The sequence below is a fragment of the Helianthus annuus genome, chromosome 10 (assembly GCF_002127325.2).
Source record: "Helianthus annuus cultivar XRQ/B chromosome 10, HanXRQr2.0-SUNRISE, whole genome shotgun sequence".
Lineage (NCBI taxonomy): Eukaryota > Viridiplantae > Streptophyta > Magnoliopsida > Asterales > Asteraceae > Helianthus > Helianthus annuus.
In genome coordinates, this window is record NC_035442.2 from 12,045,939 (window position 1) to 12,051,982 (window position 6,044).

General features: G+C 40.2%; 1 long non-coding RNA gene across 1 annotated transcript; it reads right to left on the reverse strand.

Moving 5' to 3' along the window:
- Positions 1 to 335: 335 nt before the first annotated feature.
- LOC110880735 lies at positions 336 to 2,045 on the reverse strand. Its single transcript, XR_002559435.2, has 3 exons — positions 1,907 to 2,045; positions 1,327 to 1,393; positions 336 to 538 (listed from the first exon to the last, which is right to left on the reverse strand). It is a non-coding gene; the product is annotated as an uncharacterized LOC110880735 (long non-coding RNA).
- Positions 2,046 to 6,044: the final 3,999 nt, after the last annotated feature.

The window sequence follows — 6,044 nt, forward strand, 5'->3', positions numbered from 1 at the left end:
TGTTCTTAAACAATTATATTTTGAATATTTGTTTCATGTGGTTCATCAGAAATTATCATTGTTAAATCATTCTGGATAAATTTGAGGGGGAGTCTGGATATATAAATTTGTACAATTGTAAAATTGTGAAATTTATTGTGAGGTAGAGAATATGCAGGAAAGCCAGATTCTGATACCTGAGTAGAATGTGAGCCAGGTTTCGATCTTGGTATTGATGATGCTGATGAACTTAAGGAATCAAGAGATCTGATCAAGAGAATTAGAAAGCTTGATGTAAGACCCAGCTTATAAAACCAGATTTACATACATAAAAACCTTGCATTTAATGTCAAAATATTGACTTAACAAAAACTTTCATCATTTTAATCCAAACTAGACACCACAAACATGTACAATTCTTACAAAATCATAACCAAGACATTAACTACAATAGTTTACATGGTTTTTAGAACAAAAGATTATATGCGGAAGCGTTTGCTAGAGTGTTCGGTTCGAATAGTCATGCTTGATCTTCATCCTTCACTTGGGTACCTGAAAGCTAATGTGTTTAACAAGCATTAGAGTTATTAACTATGATGGAACACGTAATTGGATTAGATTCGAAAACTTATTCAAAACAAGAAATAAATTTTCTTCAACAAGGCTCCACCGTAATTTACGGTATCACCGTAAATTACGGTGGCTTCTGAACGTTTGGGGGTCTACCGTAACTCAGTAGGTATCCACCGTAACAGAGTTGCAGGTCACCGTAAATTACGGTACCACCGTAATTTACGGTAGACTCTGCACATGACTCGTTTGTTTAAAATGCAGGATTTTGCTGGTTCATTATGTGACGAAACAGCATACTTTCGCATAAATTGTTAAATGGCTGGTCTAGTTCTTCATATCTGTATTTCGGTTATCACATTGCTCATTATAACTTAATTGGGCATGTAACGGAAATTAACAATCACGCTAAATTACAAGATTTCTAATAGATCTTTTGTACGATGATCATGCATTCAAACCAAAACGTGGCGTCTAAAATAAGAACAAGATTCATAAGTTTGTCTTATGGTATTCGCTACACGGCCTACACCTCATGTATTATTTGCACATTATAATAAAGTCATGCTTCATGTTTATTCTCAAAACTTGTTTGACCCGTTTAAGTGCATAGTGTAAGCACCTTACGGACACTAGACATCATGTTTATAACATGTTTAGGGCAATAGCCAATTTCATGACATAATGGTAATTCTCGGTCATCATGCTTTTATTCCTCTTTAACCAACTCATAAAGCTATCGATATGTATAATGTAATGAAACGATAAATTTCATACCTTTAAAGCGCGCCTTTTCCCCGTGAATTCTCTCCGGCTTGTCCGCTTGATGATCCGGACTCTTTGCCTAATAAATTCAGTTTTTAACTTGTTTAGAATTCTTTTCACGACCATAATCACATCATTTATAAGACATGGTCAAATTCTGCGTTTTCATCAAATTTAGCATAAAAACCCTTACTTAGGCATTTCAACAAACACCTAACGGGTCAGATTTTCCTACCATCATTTCCAAGTTCATGACTTGCAATTAAACCTCAAAGTTCACTTTAATTAGTAAACCTTGCACACATCTTAGCATCAATTTCACAGGAATTACTTCCTATAATGAAGTTTATACTAGAATTATCATTCAAATCCTAGTGTTCATCATCATCTTATAAAACCCATAACCTAGCTTCCATGGATTCATGAAATTTCCTGAATTTGGGCATAAATTCACATGTAGTTGTCTAGGTTTTACTCCTAGACACTATATCATCATTAATCTAACTAATTTACTATCATGCATCATCAAATTTCAAATTTGCTTAGATCCATGAGAATTCCAAGTAGTGAATTCTCACAAAATTTTACATACCTCTTAATCCTCTTGCGATGAGGAACACAATTCTAAGCTTGGATTTCGTTTTGGTTATGATTTGAGCCTCCAATTGCAAGAAATTGTGACTTTAGGGTTTTGGAACAATGGGGGTCGCCCCTTGCCTTGCTTCTGTCGACCAGACACACTAATTTGGTGTGTTTGGTTTAATTTTGTTACAATTAACAATTAACTTTTGATTCTTGGCAAGATTAGTCCCTTAACTACCATTTCTTTTTAAATACTAGAGTTTTAACTAAGTGTAAGTTATTTTCAAGACTTGTAACTTTAACTAGGTTAAAGTTTCTACATGTTTATTTTTTGTTTATGAAATCCTTATATTCTTATATAAAGATTTATATTTTTGGGGTGTTACAAGTCCACCCCCCCTTAAAAAGGGTTTCGTCCCCGAAACCGAATTACGTACCAAATAATGTCGGGTGTAGACGTCGCATTTCCTCTTCGGATTCCCATGTAGTGTCTGACCCTTTTCTGTGCTCCCACTTGACCTTGACTTGGGTTATCACTTTGTTCCTCAAACTTTTCTCCTTACGATCTAAAATCGCAATTGGTTTTACTGCATAGTTGAGGCTGTTATCCACTTCGATATCGTCGTAGTGGATATGAGCAGTTTCGTCGGCCAAACATTTTCGAAGATGTGATACGTGGAATGTGCTATGAATTCCACTCAACTCTTCGGGTAATTCAAGTCGATAAGCTACCTTACCAACCCGTTCAATGATTCTAAATGGCCCAATGAATCTCGGGCTTAACTTTCCCCTTTTTCTGAATCTAATAATACCCTTCCATGGGGAAACCTTTAGCATGACCATATCGCCAACCTGAAACTCGATTGGCCTATTTCTTTTGTCTGCGTATGCCTTTTGTCGGTCTTGAGCCGCTTTCAAATGTGTCCGAACTATGTCAATTTTCGCATTTGTAGCTCGGATTATATCAGTTGGTGCTAGCCCTCGCGGGCCCACCTCTCCCCAACATACCGGAGTCCGACACTTTCTGCCATATAATAGCTCATACGGGGCCATTTTAATGCTCGCGTGATAGCTATTGTTATATGCGAATTCGACCAAGGGTAAATGGACATCCCAACTACCCCCAAAGTCAATAATGCAAGCCCGTAGCATATCACCCAATGTTTGTATTGTTCTTTCGCTCTGCCCATCCGTTTGTGGATGATAAGCAGTGCTAAGGAACAATTTAGTTCCCATCTGTTCTTGGAATTCACACCAGAATTTCGAGGTAAACCGAGTATCTCTGTCTGATACAATGGATATCGGTACCCCATGCCTTGCTATGATTTCATTGGTGTATACCTCCGACATTTTCTCAGATGTATAAGTTTCACGAATCGGAATAAAGTGGGCGCTTTTAGTTAACCTATCCACGACCACCCAAATAGCATCAAAACCACGACTTGTTTTAGGTAGTTTAGTCAATAGGTCCATCGTGATTTGCTCCCATTTCCAAACCGGAATTTCTAACGGTTGGAGTTTACCATACGGCTTTTGGTGTTCCGCCTTGACTTGTAGGCATGTCAAGCATTTTTCCACGTATTTCACAGTGTCTCGCTTCATTCCGGGCCACCAATAGTTTTGTTTCAAGTCATGATACATTTTGGTCGCCCCCGGGTGAATGGAATAACGGGATTTATGAGCTTCATCAAGTAGAAGCTTCTTAACACCACATGTGTTAGGAACCCAGATTCTATTAAAACGAGTTCTTAGGCCGTGACTGCCCACTTCAAGGTCTTTAACTTGACCAATAATTCTTTCCTTTTTCCAGTTTTCCGCCTTTACAGCTTCATCTTGTGCTTCTCTAATTCGTTTTAGTAAACTTGAAGTCACAACCAGTTGCATTGATCGTACCCGTATCGGGGCATAATCTGTTTTGCGACTCAGCGCATCGGCAACTACATTGGCCTTACTGGGGTGGTAATGTATTTCGCAATCAAAGTCCTTGACGGTTTCTAACCACCGCCTTTGCCGCATGTTTAATTCCTTCTGGTCGAAGAAATATTTCAAGCTTTTATGGTCGGTAAAGATTGTAAACTTTACTCCGTACAAGTAATGTCTCCATATCTTTAAGGAAAACACCACCGCTGCCAATTCTAAGTCGTGAACCGGGTATTTATTTTCATGAATCTTCAATTGCCTCGAGGCGTAGGCGATGACCTTGCCTCGTTGCATTAACACGCATCCGAGCCCCAATTGAGAAGCGTCCGAGTAAACCACCATGTCTTCAGTCCCTTCCGGTAAGGTCAGTACCGGAGCGTGGGTCAACTTTTCCTTGAGCGTTTGGAAAGCTTCCTCTTGCTTAATGCCCCACACGAACTTTTCCTCCTTACGAGTTAATTTGGTCAAGGGTAAGGCAATTTTGGAGAAATCCTGTATGAATCTCCGATAATATCCCGCAAGCCCTAAAAAGCTTCGGATTTCCAAGGGATTTCTTGGAGGGTTCCATTTCGTCACAACTTCTATCTTTGACGGATCTACTAGTACTCCATCAGCACTAATAAGATGCCCAAGAAACTGTACTTCCCGTAACCAGAAAGCACACTTCGTGAATTTTGCATATAGCTTCTCTCGTCTAAGTGTGTCTAATATTTCCCGCAAATGACACACGTGCTCGGCTTCGCTCTTTGAATATACCAGAATGTCGTCGATAAATACAATTACCGACTTATCTAGCATGGGTTTGCAAACCCGGTTCATGAGGTCCATGAAAGCCGCGGGCGCATTGGTCAATCCGAAAGGCATTACAAGGAATTCATAATGCCCGTACCTCGTACGGAAAGCCGTTTTGGGTACGTCCTCCTCCTTGACTTTCAATTGGTGATAACCGGATCGGAGATCAATTTTGGAAAACCAACTTGCTCCTTGCAGTTGGTCGAATAAATCGTCAATTCTTGGAAGTGGGTATCGATTCTTCACCGTGAGTTTGTTTAACTCCCGGTAATCGATACACATGCACATACTGCCATCTTTCTTTTTCACGAATAAGACTGGTGCGCCCCACGGAGACACACTCGGTCGGATAAATCCCTTGTCAAGAAATTCCTGAATTTGAGACATCAATTCTTGTAACTCCGACGGTGCAAGTCGGTATGGCGCCTTGGCCACGGGTTTCGCGCCCGGAATCAACTCGATTCCGAACTCTACCTCCCGTTCTGGTGGTATCCCCGGTAGTTCTTCCGGAAACACGTCTTCATAATCTCGCACGACTGGTACATCCCCAATTTTGAGGAGTTCCTTTTCCGTTTCGCTCGCATATACCATAAAGGCCTTGCATCCATGTTTCATGAGTTTGCGAGCTTCTAGCATTGTGCATATCACCGGGTTACCTCCCTTTTCTCCATATATCGTAACTTGCTTTCCGCTAGGAGACGTTAGTTTTATTTCTTTTCGGAAACAAACCACTTTTGCGTGGTAACGGGATAGCCAATCCATTCCCACTACCACTTGGAATTCTCCCATCGACATCGGGATCAAGTCTATTGCATATTCCTCGTCATCAATATTCATCGTGCAGTTTTCACATACATCACAGTCAATAAAGCTTTTATTATTACCTATCTCTACCTCTAAAGGCATAGGTAATTTTGTTAGAACAAATGAAGGGTGTCGAATAAACCCATATGAAACAAAGGATTTATTCGCACCAGTATCAAATAACACACGTGCGAGAATTGAATTTATAGTGAATATACCTGAGACCACGTCAGGTTCAACCTTTGCTTCAGCAGCGGTCAATTGAAAGGATCTTGCTTTGGCTTTTGCGGCTTCACCTTTTGAGTCTTGCCCTTCTTTCTTTCCCGCCAATTCTGGGCACTCCGATCTTTTATGACCCGTTCGGTAACAGTTGTAACAAACGGTCACTTTTTCCGGGCATGATATAGCCATATGTCCCGTTTTTCGACATATAGGACATGGCTTATCCTTGAAGCGACATTCACTTTTATGATTCTTGCCGCATATTTTGCAACTTGGTGTACCGCTCTTTGCGTCTGATTTCTTTGTCGTTTCATTCGTCCTTGCTTTCTTGGTAGGGCTTGGATTTATATCCTGTGCCCTTCGTTCACCCCGCTCTATACTTTTCTTCAACTCAATCTCCCTTTCCCGAG